The 18,048-nt window shown below is 45.5% G+C and overlaps 1 protein-coding gene across 4 annotated transcripts in view; it reads right to left on the reverse strand.

The window, feature by feature from the left end:
* Pacsin2 (protein kinase C and casein kinase substrate in neurons 2) overlaps positions 1–18,048 on the reverse strand; it is a 107,092-nt gene that overhangs the window by 65,953 nt on the left and 23,091 nt on the right. Inside the window, exon 1 of one of the 4 annotated variants that reach the window (XM_052748481.1) lies at positions 2,470–2,598. The exons of the other annotated variants lie outside the window; for them this stretch is intronic. The gene's annotated coding sequence lies outside the window, so the exon portion shown is untranslated. Of the gene's footprint in view, positions 1–2,469; positions 2,599–18,048 lie in introns of those variants that run through there. 4 annotated transcript variants of the gene reach the window in all.

Below are 18,048 nucleotides of genomic sequence, written 5' to 3' on the forward strand. Positions count from 1 at the left end.
GAACTCACAGAGATCCACCTGCCTCTGCCTCTCGAGTGCTGGGATTAAAGGCATGTACCAGTCTATTTCAGAAACTTTTTAAGGATTATACTCTTAAATATTTTAGAAAATAAAAACACATGCTACCTATAAAGCTCCCCCAGAGTACTAGAAGTAGGCTTTGGACAGCAGCCCGGAACCATATCCAGGTAAATGGAGTCATTCACTGTTCTAGCCAATCTGTGGTTGTATCTGAATTTCAGAAGGACTTGAACTCAGTTTTTACAGAGAATTTTGTGAAGGCTGGGTGCGAGAGATTGAACCAAAGGCCTCACACACTCCCAAGTACTGGTCTACCCCAAGAAACTATGTTTAAAAAGTCTGAAAAGCAGTGAATCAATTCCATTTTATTAACTAAATCATTTCTGTATTTACATTATAATTTTTTAAAAGTCTCTCATGTTGCAAAACCTGTCTTAAAATTTAAAAGCTGTTAGTATTCCCATACAGGAACTGAAACACACAAATACTAAGAAACAGAAGTTTGTGTTCAGGGTTTTCCTGTCATGTTTCCTCTTTCAAAGAAGAATGAAGCACTTGTCCATTTCTTTTGGTAGATGTGATCTTAATAGGTTTGGCAGTCTCATCTACAGATAACGCATAATGGGGCTCACTTGGCTGGGACTTAATTTAGGAGAGAGGCAGGAAAACTATGAAATAGAGAACTCTTTATTTTTAAGAGAAAGTATCTCTCAGAGGCAGAACTGTCAGTGCCCTTTGTACTGATAATGACCTCATTATACATTAGATTCTATATTAATCTACTTTATTCATTACATATCTAAGCCAAATAGTACTCATTAAAATGGTTATTTAATAAAAGCTGAGTGTTTGGACATGAAAAGAAGAAAATAAACTCTTGAGGCCAGGGCTAAGGCTTAGTGAGCGAGCACTCCTGCCTTGCATGGATCTGAGAGAAGAGGGGGCCATCCAAGGTATAATGTTGAGAAAGTAGATACCTATCATACAAAAAGAAATAACCTAGAAGGCAGGAATCTTAGCTTCCAGCCTCAGCTAAAAAGCTGTGTGACCATGAACGAGTCACTACCTTCTCAGTCTCAATTCCTTTGTCAAAATGAGAGACCTGGCCACAGCCACTCCGAGAGCCCTCCAACTCTAAATACCAAGCCCCTACCTTTGAAACTAAGCCACCATATAACTTAGCATGTGGGTGAGCAAGAGCCAAATGAAAAGGAACAACAAAGGCAGCGTCTTCTCACTCACTGGTGGAGCTCTCATCCTGCAAGGCATGCTTGGCTTGAAGTTATGAAAGTGCTGTGTTATTTTCACAAATGCAGACTATTCAGTAGAACAGTCCACAACCCAGAAGGTTTGGGGAGGGGCTGTTCAAAGCTATAAGAGCAAAACTAAAACTGGTGGACCTGATTAAGGTCTAAAAGACAGGCATCATATACTGTGGAAGAGTTCCCTGTGACCCCCAAAGTGCTAGACATATGCACAAATCACAGCAGGTGATGCTCTAACAAGAAAGCGTGTTTGTGTGGTGGCACCGTCTGCAGCAGCAGAGTGCTTACAATGGCATCAGGCAGTGGCCTGGTTCAATGTCCATGGCACTAGGTAATCCAGTAAGAGTAAGCCATGTAGGGAGGGTCACTTAAGCAGCAGGGTGTTTGGGTTTTGTTTTAGCTTTTAATTACAATTACAGTACTACAAAAATAAAGGGAGGAGGGAGTCATAATTTCTCAGTTCCAGAATACGACTTTTGAGATAAGAAATAATTTTAAATGTGTATGAGGCTGCTGAGTTTTTAAACTCGAACATCTGCTATCCGATAAGAACATAAAGTTTCTAGCACTGGAGACAGGACACGGGTCTGAGAATTGAGGAAAGAGCTGACTCAGGCCAGAGCGGCGGAATGCTAATTCGGGGAGCCCTCTCAGCAATTACAGTCAACTGGAAGAGCTCATTTGCTGGCTTTTCTCTCTGTGCCTATAGATTAGCTCCGGCTTTTAAGAACGAAAGCAGCATACATAATAAACATGAAAGTCGGGAAAGAAGAGCCCTCCAGTAACAGTTAACTCAGGTAACTCATTTAGGTAGGCAGTTAGAAAAAATTCCACTAGAGGTATGCAAGCTGGAGGAAACCATGCTGAAGCAGTTCAAAGGGATTATTGGGAAAGGAGCCACGCATACGTGTTCCAAGCTAGAGTCAAAGATGATAAAGCAGTATTCATTTTTTGTTCCGGTCAAAATCTAGCACAGGAGACTCAAGCACTCACTGTCATTTTCTCAGGGCATGCAGGACAAAACATTCCATGCTGGTTAATGTGGAACTGGCTGAACACTTCCGTCAAGAACCTCTCAAACTAGGCAGGCTTACTTACAAGGTGAGACTGCTGTTAACCACACAGACAAAAAAAAAGTATAGCAATTCTACTTTCAGACAGGTCTACCTTAAAGAGCACTCACGTTTCTGTCAGACGCCAGCTGCAGCCCCTTAACTTTGCAGATCTGCTCAGTACCTGCCTCCTTCCGACCCTGCTGGTAGGTCTGACCTCCCTCTCCCAGCCGAATTCTCCCAGCACATTTCATCATTTCCTGTTGGCTGCTGAGATAAGGTCATTCCTCACACTGCTGCATTCACAGTCCAAGCACCAGGTTCTGACTGCGGCTGGCTCCTGCCTGCCTGGGCCATCACACAACAGTTCTCTTTTCAGAAAGTGACCCCGAGAATCTCAGCATTCCCTGAAAACCAGAGAAAGGAGGTCTGGCTACAAATTGATGCTGCTCCTCCAAACCAAAGTGTGTGTTCCCCAACTAGCCTACATGACAGACTCGCCTTGTCTTTAGGGTCCTGCTACTTAGGACAGAAAAAAGGCATGCTCTCCCTATCCCAGGGGCAGGTATAAAGTGGCCTGTGTTCCCCGTGGTTTGTTTCCGTGGGTGGGCAAACCTTAGTGTCTCCACATTGGCACTCTACTCCTATGCTGCACTCTCCAATGCAAAGTAGCTTGTTAGTGGAAGACAATGGGGACCCAGAGGCAGAAGACAGGAGGGGAGGGGACAGGTATGAGAAGGAGGGTACACAAATATGCAAGGTGAACAGAGTAAAAAACAAAAGCCACTCCATTTCTTCTACTCGGACAAACAACTGAAAGGAAAAAGGAAAAAGAATGCTAAAATTTTTGGGTACAGTGTACACAGCCATGAGCTCCTGCACAAAGAGGGGACCCCACCAAGCTGGGCTGTCGGGACCAGGACAGAGAAGTGGAAAGGAACAGAAGTTACAGAGGACTTCTGAGTTTCTAGTTCTTTTTTTTTTTTCTTTCTTTCTTTCAGGACTTGAACTAGAACCAGGGCCTCACACAGACCCAGACCCAGGCCTGTTTCCTGGTTCTTGAACTAATTATATACATATATGCACATGAAAATTCATGCACACTTATGTCTGGACACTTTTATATACACATATTATTTGCCAATAAAGATTTTTTAAATTATAGGCAAGATGGCTCAGCAGGTGGGTGTTAATATTCTGATCCCACCCTTTGGCGCCACCCTATGCCCTGACAGAAAAGCTTTTTTTTTTTTTTTTTTTTTTTTTTTTTTGGTTTTTCGAGACAGGGTTTCTCTGTGTAGTTTTGCGTCTTTCCTGGAACTCGCTTTGGAGACCGGGCTGGCCTCGAACTCACAGAGATCCACCTGGCTCTGCCTCCCGAGTGCTGGGATTAAAGGCGTGCGCCACCACCGCCCGGCTCAAAGCTTATTTTTAAGGAATAACTCCACCCATTTCCCTCTTCTCTCTCTTCGCTTTCTTCCCATGAGGTGCACCTCTCGAACCCCTCTCCCTGTCCCCCTCTAGCTCTCTCTTTCCCTCCTTCTCTCACCCCTCTTTCCCCTGAACCAAATAAAACTCTTCACTGAGCGCGGTCTGCATGGCATCTCTGTCTTTCACCCGCCAGCACGTGTATATCCTAACAGTGGGGAAACTGCCTCCCCATGCTTCCTTCCCAGATAAGCTCTACCCCTTCCCTACAGCCAGCTAGGACACTATGTTTAAGTGGCAATGGCTGGAAAGGGTCACTTTAGGACAGTTTCTACCTTAAAATATGAACCAAGAGGAAGAATGTGGGAAAATGAAATTAGGTGACTGACGAAATGATACCTTGCATGGGAAAATGATGCATGTGAACATTCGGTTATTTGTCAGTGTCCTGATGTCACTATTCACTTGAGCATGTCATTCAAAAGTCACCTAGTCTCACCATGTACAAATCAGTTAGAGATCTCTTGCTGAAATCTTGGACTGGAAACCTCTTCACAGAAAACCTCAGAAAAGACCACACCAACAGAAGTTCTCACTCAGGCAGAAGGAGAGAGGCAAGGATACCTGGTAGTCCCGCCTTCACAGGCTTCACACCTCCCGAACATCTGGGTCCCTGAACTCAGCAAGCCCAACACAAAGCCAGGCAGCTCAGTTGGTGGTGGGAGTCCCTTAAGAGCCCTCTGACTACAGGGCCTTACTTAGTAGCATTCCAATCACCACATCTGCAGAAAGGAGACTAGATCAAGCCAGCTGCCCCAGCAGAGGCCACCAAGATAAGCTGTTCTAGAACAGTTTTTTTTTTTTGGGGGGGGGGGGGTTTCAAGACAGGGTTTCTCTGTGTAGCTTTGCGCCTTTTTCCTGGAACTCACTTGGTAGCCCAGGCTGGCCTCGAACTCACAGAGATCCGCCTGGCTCTGCCTCCCGAGTGCTGAGATTAAAGGCGTGCGCCACCACCGCCCGGCTGCACCACCACCGCCCGGCTGCACCACCACCGCCCGGCCTAGAACAGTTTTTAACCTGTGAGTCGTGACCCCTTCGGCAAGCCTCTATCTCCAAGAATATTTACATTACAATTTGTAACAGTGGAGAATTACAGTATGAGGTAGCAATGGAATAATTATATGGTTGGGGTCAGCACAACATGAGGAACTGTATTAAATAAAGGGTCACAGCATAAGGCAGGTTGAGAACCACTGCTCTAGAGACCATGGTCTTTTCCTCCTCCTGGCTTCTTTCCCTTCACCAGTGCATCACTTGGTGGCACTGACAGAACACTCTCCAGCCCTCAAGTTCCCTGGCTTGGCAAACGCTGATCTTCGGTTTTTAAAGAGTAGTTTCTGTTATTGAAACATAATCTAGCCACACAGCCCAAACTGGACTCCAACTTGGGATCCTCCTGCCTCAACACTGGTATCTGCCTTTCAACAGATACAGAGAACAGAATCCTAATATCATAATAAGGCTGTGAAAGCAGGAGGCTCTTTGTGAGCTCCATCTCGGGGGGGGGGGGGGGGGGGGGGGGGGGGGAGTACAACTGCAGTACCGGAACTTCCCACCCAGTGCCACCTCTGCAGCACACTGGGACACCACTGGCCAGGAACTGCATTGCAAGATGCTGGATCAGGAAGAAACATGCTAGCCTCAGTGTATTTTAGTGAGACTCAACCTTAAAGTGACTGACTCTATCACAGGCCAATGATTCTGATTTCTAGTCAGTATCACTCAGCTGCTCCACACTGTCACAAGAGTGCCTTTTATGGTAGAATTCAGCAACAGGTTCAATGGCTACTAGGCAAGCAACGAAGGGATTTGTTCCTGTCTTCAAATACCACATAGATATTCAATTTCAGAAACTTACTATATTACTAAGTCAAGTCATGTGGTGTTAGATCATTTGGAGAGAGGAGGGTAGTGGCTAATTTCAAATCTTAATGCTAGTCTTTCTTATTTTTCAGGAACCAAGATATAAATGAGTCATCTGGCTTTATTCCTCCTACATCTATGCCAAATTTCTAACAGCCTCTATTAGAAAATGCACCAGAACAAAGCTGAACTATCTTTGGCCAAGTTTTTAAAAAAGGTAAAATCTCTTCCATAAGCTTCTTTGCTTTTTTGGCAGTTGTCCAAACACAGGTAGAAAAAGGAAGCAGCAACACCAAACTCATTAAAGCTGAAAGGCCAACTAAGGAGAGTTTCAAAGCACCAATGTGAAAGAACGTGTTGCCCCCACCCCATAGTTTATAAAACCCCCAGTGCCATCAAGAGAAGCAATACTTAAGTTTTATGGGTGTTGTGTGTGTGCATACATGTTCAAATGTCTGCAAATATGTGTATGTATGCATGCATGAAGCCATCAGGCACCGTCTATTTTTTGAGGCAAGGTCTCTCACTTTGGCTGGCCTGGATCTCTCTACACAGATCAGGCTGGCCTTGAACTCACAGAGATCTGCTTGCTTATGCCTCCTGAGTGCTGGGATTAAAGGTGTGTACCACCATGTCTGATGGTTACTTTTGTGTGTGTGGGGGGGGGGGGCGTTTCAAGACAGATTTTCTCTGTGTAACAGTTCTGGCTGTCCTGGAACGTGCTTCGTAGACAAGGCTGGCCTCAAACTCTGATCCGCCTGCCTCTGTCTCCCTAGTGCTGGGATTAAAGGCGTACTCCACCACAGACCAGCAATGCTTACCTTTTTTTTTTTTTTTTTTTTTTGAGACACCATCTCTCACTGGCCTGGAGTTTGCCTAATAGGCTAGGTTAAGTGTAGCTGGAATTTTTTCTCTCCAGGTCCCGCCAAACCCCGGCAGTCCCACAGCCCACTTATAAAATAAACACACAGACGCTTATATTATTTAGACTGTTTGGCCTAATGGCTCAGGCTTCTAGCTATCTAGTTCTTACATCTTAAATTAATCCATTTCTATAAATCTATACCTTGCCACGTGGCTCATGGCTTACCGGCATCTTCACATGCTGCTTGTCATGGTGGCGGCTGGCAGTGACTCCCTCCGCCTTCCTGTTCTCTCAATTCTCCTCTCTGTTAGTCCCACCTATACTTCCTGCCTGGCCACTGGCCAATCAGTGTTTTATTTATTGACCAATCAGAGCAATTTGACATACAGACCATCCCACAGCAGTTAAGTGGTCAGTGAACCCCAGAGGTCTGCCTGTCTCCACCTCACTAGCAATGAGAAACAAGCACATGCCACCACCTCCAGCTTTTTCACATAGGTTCTGGGATGAAATTCAGGCTCTCAGCTTGCCAAGCAAGGACTTTGCAAATGAGCTATCATCTCAGCCCAACATCTGCATTTCTAAACTAACATCTTGCAGGTAAAAATGTCTTTTGGGAAGGTTAAGATGTCACACTGCCTATAATCCTGGGAATAGTGTATGCATTCTTCAGGTACTATATAGAAAATGGAACACAATCCAAGAATGAAGAGCTTAAGTTCAAAAAAAAAAAAAATGCTGAGTAAGGTACAGTGAGTTTGGGGACACTTTCAGGATTAAAAGTAGGCCATGTTGTGTGAATGCTTTACTGGTATGATTTTTCACCCATTTACTTATATTTTAATTCCACCATCTGCTATAGTTTGGCTGTTAAGGTCCCTAAAGACCATGTGTTAAAGACAGTCCTCACTTTGTCACTACTGAGGGCTTGTAGAAACTTAGGAGGAGGGGGCACATGTCCTCAAAAGGAACTGTGGGACCCAGGTCTCTTTCTCTCTTTTGAATCCCAGCCATCAGGTATCTATTATGCTCCACTATACTCCCACCGTGAGGTACCACCTCAACACAAGCCCAAAAGCAAGGGGCAGTCAGCTGTGCACTGAAATCTCCAAACTTGTAAGCCAAAAGCACCCTTTCCTCTTTACAGTAAGTAGGTAGTTGTTATAGTGATTATATAAGTTAAAGGCAACTTAAGGAAGGATTCTGGTACAATCCACCATGGCAGGAAGGCATGAGACAGCTAGTCACACTGCACACCCAGTCAGGAAGCAGAGAGTTGAATACTACTAGCTAGTGCTCAGCTCATTTTCTCTTTTATTCAGTCCAGAACTCCAGCCCATGCTATAGCGCCACCCACACTTAAAAGTGGGTCTTCCCACCTCAATAACAAAATCTAGAAATCCCCTCTAATACATGCCCTGAGGTTTGTCTTTCAGGTGATTCTAGAGCCTATCAAATTGGCGATTTATACTAACAGTCACAGTGAAGAAGCGCTAACACTCCACCTGACTCTGTGTTCAGAGAGTTACAGGCTAAGTAGCTCACTCTTCTTGTTCTTAAGCAGCTTCAAGTCTGATAGGGTAGATGGACAAATACCAAGAGGGCCACACAGAGTGACAAGCACTGTATCTAGGGACCTAACAGGGCCAAGCTAGGCCAGGGAGTGAGGAAGAAAGGGTGGACAACTCCCCAGAAAAGTGACTCTAAGCTGAGGAGGTCACCTTCAGCAGCTCTCCGAGGGAGAGCTGGGCATCAGCAGAGCTCCCAACTGTACTGGCTGGTGCCTTTCAGCGAAGGCAGGGAAGCAGCCAACTTTATTTTACCCACTAAGGACACAGGAGACGGGGCCTAGTGCCTTCCAATACTTCCTATCTTTCAAGAGATCTTACTAATAAAGACATTTTGGGTTCAGAGAGTAGGTTCAACAGGTAAAGAACACTTCCCACCATGCCTGCTGACCTGAGTTCAATTCCCAAGATCCACATGATGGAATGTGAGAACTGATTCCTGCAAGTTGTCCCCTGACCTCCATGTGCACACATTAAAATAACAACATGAAATAACTTTTTAAACCGTGTCTGTATGTGTGACTGTAAAGACATGGGAAATGTACGCTGAGGTGCTAAGGTGACTTTCTTCTGAACACCTGCATTTGTATTTTACAACATGCATTTACTGGCTTTAGAAAAGAAGAGTAGGTAGAATTCTTTCTGAGTCCTCCAACTGAACAGACATCATTGAGGCCAAGTCAAAGGCCGACCTTATTGCTGGGCAGAGGAGCTAGGACCACTACACTTCAAAGCCCACAAGCCAGCCCCTACCCACAGGCTTTTATAACATCCACCATTCCAGATGACAAGTTGCCACCAACTAAAGCCTGCCATTCTGAAACCCCTGCTCCAGAGGGAGGCTTGTCACCACAGCTGGCTTTCCTGATTGTGTTACACTTCACTGGGAAAAGAACAAAGTCATTCCACACCATTTACTCCAAAAAGTCAACTGTGAAATTTTATGACCCCTTTTGGAAAAGCATAAACCCTAGGTAAGGCAAGACCCTCAGCTACACCCAAAAGCAGAGGTACCACAGACCAGCATGCAATTTCACATGTGGCACACAAGCAGACATGGGGCCATATTGCTGGAAGGTTCCCTAAACTCAACAGCATGAAGGAATTCCATGCAGGGGTAGATGTGAGAAGGAGATTTTCATGAATAAATAAGATGAACAGAATGACAGCAGACTGGCAGACTCAGCGTAGTTAGTGATGATCACCTACTGGCCACAGTGTCTCTAGCCCCAAAAGAAAACAATCTATTAAAAAATCTCAAAGTAAAGACCTTGAAATGAAGGAGGTCCCTCGGTAAGCTCATAATCATACAGAGTGACCAACAACTCCATGTGACCAGTAACTAATGAGAAGGATAGCAAGTGCCTCCAAAGCATGAGGACCACTCTTCAGGGTCTGCAGGTAGGTGCTGCTGGTCAAACAGCACCCCAGGGGGCTCCCTGCATCTCCCCCGTCCCCGCCAGTTCTCTCCCCAGCCTGTCTACAGTGCTCTGCATTCTCACCACAGAGGGCTGTCTAGCTAACACTAAACTGAAAACAGAAAGGGAGCTGCCACCTCAAACTACCACATGCCATCTAGTCTATAAAAAGCTTGTTTTAGAGCCAGGTGGTGGTGGCGCACACCTTTAATCCCAGCAGAGGAGGCAGAGACAGGTGGTTCTGTGAGTTCCAGGCCAGCCTGGTCTACAGAGTGACACAGAGAATCCCTGTCTCAAAAAAAAAAAAACAAAAAAACAAAAAACAACCAAGGCTTGTTTTAGGGGTTTTGTTTTTTAGTAGTAGTAGTAGTTTGTTCTTGTTTTTTGTTTTTTGTTTTTTCTTTCCTCAGACGGGGGTCCCAGTATGTAGCTCTGCCTTTCCTAGAACTCCTTATGTTGAATTTATAGACAATCCTCCTTCCTGCCTCTGGAGAGCTGGGATCACAGCAGTGTGCCTCCACACCTAGCTTTTAACTAGGGGAAGATGAACTATGACCATAACCATGCACTGGGAACCCTGCACCCACAGCTCCACGTGGGAGAGAGAGGAGCATTCAAGCAGTACTTTACCTCTGGTCTTTCTGACCTAGAGACCATGCTCAGAACCACTAAGCCTACCAGCTGCTTCAAGCTGGTTAGGAATTCAGTCATGCTTTAAATTAAGTAGCCTTGGATGGGTTTCTCACAAAGCACCTTCCTACATGTGAAGTAGGATAGCTTCTAGAAATAGAAACACCTGAACTCTGAAGTGGTCAACAGTATGTGAGAACTGAATTCATTCTAGATTTAAGGTGACTCTGTGGCCAAGGTCAGGACAGACACCTGTAACAGAACTGCCGACCACTGCCCTGGAACTCAAGCAAACACATTACTAGTGTGGACTCCCAAGCAGATTCACAAAGACCAGCCTCTCCGACTTCCCAGGTTCCAAGAAGATGAAATGGCCTATTATGCATTAGTCAGCTTCTCATCACAGACTCTACATTTCTCTTGAGAGATGTCAGGAAGAAAAGATTTTCAGATCATAATTCCAAAAATTCAGCCTTTTGGCTCTGTTTCTGGGTCTGTGGAAAGACAGGGCATCATGATTTGGGGGGCAGGGGGACAGAGCAAAGCTGTTCACCTTATGGTAGCTTGGAAGCAAAGAAACAAGAAAGGGACAGGGCAAGATAAAGCCCCCAAGGACATGTCCTTTGTGACGTAATTCCTCCCATTAGGCGCTACGTCCTAAAGTTTCTAAATCTCCCCAAACAGTACCACCAGCAGAGGACCAAATCTTCATCACTCCAAATTGCATACCTACCTGTTTCTGTCTGTCCTCCATCTTGCCCACTGTAGTGGTCTAAATGAGACATGTCCCACATGCACTGGCGTTTGAACATTTGGTCTCCGGTCAGTGGTGATATTTGGGGAGGTCTTGAAGACTCAGTCTTGAAGGAAGTATGTCACTTACAAGAGTTTGAAGACTCACACCGTTTCCAGTTTACTCTTTCTGCTTTGTGCATATGGCTCAAGATATGAGCTCTCAATATCCATGCCCACCTGCTCCCTCTGCCCTGCCACTATGGACTCTAACCCTCTGGAGCAGTAAGCCAAAACAAACTCTTCTGTATGTTGCCTTGGTCATGGTGTTTTATCACAGCAACAAAAATGCTACTCCTACCCACTAATGGCTCCACCCAATGAATGGCATATAGCCAATTCCACCAAGGACCTTTGTCCTCCACCTACAGCACTTTTGTTTCAGTTTCCAAGGTTGACTTTAAACTTGAAGCAATCTTCTCATCTCAGCATCCCAAGTGCTAGGATTACAGATGTAAGCCACCACACGCCACTCGCACACAGCACTTTCCTGTGAACGCCAGATGACAGGCATCATAACTGACAAACGTTGTCAAATATTAATATAGGATACGTTGCATTCTTTTTTTTTTTTTTTTTTTTTTTTTTTTTTTTTTTTGGTTTTTCGAGACAGGGTTTCTCTGTGTAGCTTTGCGCCTTTCCTGGAACTCACTTGGTAGCCCAGGCTGGCCTCGAACTCACAGAGATCCGCCTGGCTCTGCCTCCCGAGTGCTGGGATTAAAGGCGTGCGCCACCACCGCCCGGCTGCATTCTTTTATATTGCATTTGTTTAACTCAGTGAAGCTGTGTTACTCTGCCTATCTAAAATACCTGATTGGTCTAATTAAGAGCAAGGCAGGAGAAAGGATAGGCAGGGCTGGCAGGCAAAGAGAATAAAATAGTAAGAAAAATCGGGGGGGGGGGGACAATCTAGGAGCAAGAGGAGGAGGACATTAGAAGCTAGCCACCAGCTACACAGCCAGCCATGTAGTAAGAGTGAAAGTAAAATATACAGAAGTAAGAAAAGGAAAAGCCCAAAGGCAAAAGGTAGACGGGATAATTTAAGTTAAGAAAAGCTGGCTAGAAACAAGCTAAGCTAAGGCCAGGCATTTATAACTAATAATAAGCCTCCTTGTGTGATTTATTTGGGAGCTGGATGGTGGGTTCCCAAAAGAGCAAAAAAATAAAAAAACAACTAACTACAGACAAACTCATCTATTAATTGGATATGATTTTTATTTGTATTCCACCTATTTCCAAATGACAGAGAAGGTTGCCTGCTCCTGTCACCGTTTCAATAAGGAGGCTTTTTCCTGAACGCTCTTTTGTCCATGTGCTGTCTGACTTCAACACATAGTAGTAGAGAGTTCTTCTACTGAAGGCAGGGAGCAGCTCGGATCATCCAACTGAGAGGTCATTAAGTAGCCAGATGTAGTGGCACACACCTTTGATCCCAGCACTTGGGAGGCAGAGGCAGGCGGATCTCTGTGAGTTCAAGGCCAGCCTGGTCTACAGAGTGAGTTCCAGGACAGCTAGGGCTGTTATACAGAGAAACTCTGTCTCAAAAAAAACAAAACATGGGCCAAGTGGTGGTGGCACACTTGGAGGCAGAGGCACAAGAATCTCTGTGAGTTCGAGACCAGCCTGGTGCACAGAGTGAGATCCAGGGCAGGCACCAAAGCTACACAGAGAAACCCTGTCTCAGCCAGGCAGCGGTGGCGCACACCTTTAATCCCAGCACTCGGGAGGCAGAGGCAGGACGATCTTTGTGAGTTCGAGGCCAGCCTGGTCTACAGAGCGAGATCCAGGAAAGGCCCAAAGCTACACAGGGAAACCCTGTCTCGAAAAAACAACAACAAAAAGAGAAACCCTGTCTCAAAAAACAAAAAACACAAACAAACAAAACAAAACACAGAGAGAAAGAGGGGTGGGGGTGTCATTAAGCAATAAGAGTACAGCTTCTTTTCCTCCCTTCCCCACCCACCATCAATGCAAGGCAGCCATGTGGAACAAGCTATCTGCTTTGCAGACCAGCTGACTATTTAGAGAACTAAGCCTGGGCCTAGGCTGTGGATACCAAAATGAGCAAGCCCACTTACAATTACTGCAGATAAACTATATTCTACACATCCTTTATATGCTGAGCACACACCACAAGCAACTGAGTAAAATCTAAGAAAAACACATGTATCCATACACCAATAGACAAGCATAAAGAAGGCTCACAACCACCGTGTGCCACCACCGCCCGGCATAATGATTTTTTTTTAATGTGCATTTTTTAATTGGTGTTTTGCTTGCATGTTTGTCTATGTGAGGGTGGTAGGTCCCCTAGAATTAGAGTTGTGGGCTGTCATGTGGGTGCCGGGAATTGAACCTGGGTCCTCTGGAAGAGCAGCCAGTGCTCTTAACCTCTGAGCCATCTCTCCAAACCCCCAAAGATCAACATTTTCACCAGCTGATTTCAGATTGTTCTCTCCAATGTGGGTAGGCCTCATCTAATTAGCTGAAGGTCTGAGCAGAACAAAAACAGTAAGGAGATCGCAGCCCGCCCACTTTCAGGCTGGAACTGCTTTACTGGCTCTCCTGAGCCACAGTGCACATGGGAACTTGCCTCCATAAATGCATGAGCACATTCTTTATAAATCCCCATAAAGACAGTGTGCTCATGTGCACATGCGCACGCACACACAGTTAGTTCTGTTGCTACATAGAACATTAATACAAATAAATGCAAAAGACAATTATTCAGCAAGTAAAAATGAAATAATTTGCAGATCATTTGAGTCCCGCTTTATAAAGCATGTAAGAACATTAAATATAGTAATCACAGATATATACTTAAATATATAGTATTCTTTGGAGAGGAAAAAAAAAATCAGGAGAATGATGAAGGATCTAGACCAAATTTATCTCTATCTAGCAGGATGCACCACCTTCCCCGAAGTTTACACAATGGTTTCCTTTTCTAGCCGGGAGGTTGACCCTCAGGAACTCACCAACAGGCTTCAAAATTTAGCTATCCAGGACTACAGAAACAGCTCAGAAATAAGCATGCTTGTCTAGCTCACATAGGCCTCCGAGTCTATCCCAGTGCCACATATACCTGAAAGATAAAATAAATACATCTTGCATATACATCTCCCTTCTTTTAGATGAGTTTTAAGTTGTATTAAATAAGATATTTCTAAGTTGGGGGTGGTGGCACACACCTTTAATCCCAGCACTCAGGAAGCAGAGAGAGGTGGAGCTCTATGAGTTCAAGGCTAGCTTGGTCTACAAAGAGAGTTCCAGGACAGCCAAGGCTGTTACACAGAGAAACCATGTCTTGGAAAAAAATTTTAAAAATAAAATAAAATAAAAAACATTTCTAAGCTAGAAGTACATGACAGAAATGTCACAAGACAGACACAAGAAGAAAATCCTGTTTAGCAAATGCAGAACCAAAAGCAAGGCAGTGTTGAGGCACCCCTAACCCCCAGCACCCACTCCCAACCCCATGGCTTTCAGGCCAATCTGACAACCCAATCTGTCTGCAGCTCTCTAATTCTTAGGCCTTCCTTCCCTCTTTCTTTTTGAGAACATCCACTTCCTTGTGTGGAGGTCAGAAGACAACCTACTTTCAGTTCTCTCTCATTCATTTATTCATTTATTATGGACCCACTGAATTTAAGTAGGGTTGTTTGCATGAGCATAGGTGGTATATCTTTGTTCCTGAGATCTTAAACTGAGACAGCCATGTAAACTCAAGGGAAGTGGAACCATCAAGTTTCAGAGTGATGCCCACTGAAGCTTTAAGGTGGGTGAGAACCTGCAGAAAGACACCCATGGATCTGCTACAGTCAGCTTGGCTTGACCTAAGCTGAGTCTGAAGGCTTATTACCATTACCACCTCCACCTTTATCTTTTACTTCATTTGGCATGAGCATATAGTAATAAGTGTAGTAACTTGTAACTAAGAAATCCAATGAAAAACATTGCAAATAGCCTTTGTTTACATGCCACATAAAAAGGACACAGGGACCACATCAGGTTGGTGGCTAAGTCTTTGTCTTGCTGACAGCAAAGCAGGGCTCCTGGCTCCCAGGTGATGACATTCCTGTGCCCTGAATTCACCCACCCACATGGGGCAGAACTCAGGGAGGTTTCCTTGTGTGCACCAACAGTAAGTTCAGGAATGCAGTCTGGCTACATTTGTGGCATTCCTAAGGATGAGGTACTATGTTTCCTGCCTGAAGGAGTTCTAGTGGACTCACCTGAGACATGGTACAAAGGTGGTTAGCATCCTGGACACAATCTGGCCTAGTCTGTTGCATCTCCCATTCTGCAGGGGGCTCTATGACATTCCCCAATGCAGCTCCATGCCCAGCACAGGTCCTCTTGCTCCTAGCAACAGCATCTCAGCTGGGCTTTAGGGAATCCCCCATCCCTTGGAAACAATAGTCCCTCCCTGGCTCCTTTTCAGGTTTCCTGCATCTGTGAGGCCACCACACCCAGTGTCTTCCAAGGACTGGCTTTATGCTCAGATTGGATTAGATCACAAAACCAGGTTTCTGTATTCTGGCAGAGTAGAATTCTCAATCCTCTTGGCCAATCCCCCTGCACTCGAGCACAGACCACAGACCTACACAAAGAACTAAAATATGAAAACTCCCAAAGCATCTGAAATGCCCAAGGACAGACAGCAAATGTGTTTACATCTCTACCCAGGAAATGATATTCAATTAAATACAAAGACAGTCAACTACACATAGATATCAATGGCCTTGGCCAAATTCCTCCTTTACTATGCTCTGTGACCCTTCCTGCTAGTACACGCATTCACTTAAGGCAGTGGTTCTCAACCTCCCTAATGCTGAGACCCTTTAATACAGTTAGTTCCTCATGTACTGATGACCCCCAACCATAAAATTTATTTTATTTTCACTGCCACTTCATAACTGTAATTTTACTACTGCTATGAATTGTAATGTAAATATCTGTGTTTTCAGATGGTCTTAGATGACCTCTGTGAAAGGGTCCTTTGACATCACCCCAGGAGTAGCAACCCACAGGTTGAGAACCGCTGACTTAAGGCATCTGCTTAACACACTTGTGGTATAGGTATTTAACTCCAGGCACTGCCCATGAGGTATGGAACTTCCTGTGAGCAGACTCCCCTTAGCCTATGGACCACATGGACCAAAAAGATCTCCATGTTGTTCTTAAACCTCAGCCCACGACAATTTTGTCAGTGTAAATTTCCACATATAAATATACACATAGATAATGCAGCTGGGAGCTGCCTCAGTACGAGGACTTGAGCTGGGACCCAGCACCCAGGTAAAAGCTAAGTGCACATGTAACACAGCACTAAGTGGAAGATAGGGAAGAGGGTGGCAACAGTGGGTTGGCTGGAGCTAGGTGACCAGACGGTCTAGAAGAAAACTAGTGAGCTCCAGGGTCAGTGAGAGACCGTATCTCAAAGGAAGAAGGCCGAGAATGATAGAGCAGAACGAACACACACACACACACACACACACACACACACACACACACACACACACACTCTCTCTCTCTCTCTCTCTCTCTCTCTCTCTCTCTCTCTCTCTCTCCCCTCACATATTCCACACACTGACTGAACCACCTCAGGCGACCGACCCACCCTACGGCCCCTCCCTTGCTCACTACCAGACTACTGTCTCCTCAGAGCCACTGGTTACCTGGCTTCACTCTCATCCCACCAGTGCACAATGCAAAGAAAACATCAAGGGCACCTTGCCTGAGCCTTGGTCCTGTTCCACCTCTACCCGGCCCAACCACCCCCCTTCCCCCACCACCCCACCTGCCACCTCCCCCACCACACACAATCTGCCCTGACTCATCAGAGGCTTTCCTTTCAAGGTCAGCAATCCCTTGCCCTGTAAGTCTCAGCCAAGCGACCTCTAGCCAGTTTCCCTTTTCTGTGAATTCCTACGGGAAGAGTGAGCATTAGACAAAGGTGACGTGAAAAATGGAAGGCCAGAAGCTACCCTAGAGATTAGGACAGAGGGACAGGATGGCTGCCAAAAAGAATCTATCTAACCTAAGAGGAAAAGGACCCTGGCTCAGCAAAGTGTGCTGCTGTAGAAAGTGGCCCCTCTGGCCCCCACCCCAGCCGGCTGGGAGAAAGAAGTGTTCACTCGACTGAAACAGGCACAGGTATGAGCCAAAGGCAACAGTAATCTGGTCGAATAGAATTAAACACACCAGATGACCTCTCCTTCCAGCCCCCGCTCCCACTCCTTGCAGCCTATTGCTAGAGCATGATCTCGGCTCTCACACCTGGGCTGCCCATTCACACCATGTACTCACACTATCCAGAGAACAGAGGACACAGAGACAGACAGGCCCTGTTTGCATGATGTGACCATCCGATGGAAGAATCAAAAAACACTACAACTCACGTGAGAACAGGATGGCCACACAAGGCCCTGAGGAAGGGCACACTGGCCTGAAGGATGAGAGGAAGCAAACAAGCGAAGAACATTCAGGGAGTGAGAAGACCCCAAGAAGAGTCAGAAGCCCCCTCCACAGGCATTCGCCTCTGAAGCCCATCCCTGTTCTTGCCTGGACATCCTAGGAAGACCTTCCTGAGGCTCAGGTTTGATTTCACCCGACTCTTCTGCTTAGAAATTCCCAGATTCCCACAGCCTGGACAACTAAGACACAGACTGCATGTGTGAGTTCCATAAATACAAAAGCACAGCTATATACACATCTAGATGCTAATAAATTTCCTCCACAAAGACCCTGACTAACAAATCTCTCCCTTTCGGCCCACAAAGGCTACCCCACCCAATACTTAATTCAAAAGTATGGGGAGAGATGGAATCCTGAAGCTGCATACAACACACTGAGAGTAACCCAAGCTCAAATCATGACTCTGTCACTTATTAGACATGTAAGTCAACAGACTTATTTTTTTTCTGTCACATGTGTGTGGGTGCCCCTAGAGGCCAGAGGTGTTGGATCTTCTGGAGCTGGAGTTATAAGTGGTTATAAGCCACCCAATGTGGGTGCTGGGAACCAAGCTTGGGTCCTCTGGAAGAACAGCGAGGCTCTTACCTGCTGAGCTGTGTCTCTAGC

This window comes from Peromyscus californicus, unplaced genomic scaffold, assembly GCF_007827085.1.
Source record: "Peromyscus californicus insignis strain IS unplaced genomic scaffold, ASM782708v3 Scaffold_20__1_contigs__length_68692818, whole genome shotgun sequence".
Lineage (NCBI taxonomy): Eukaryota > Metazoa > Chordata > Mammalia > Rodentia > Cricetidae > Peromyscus > Peromyscus californicus.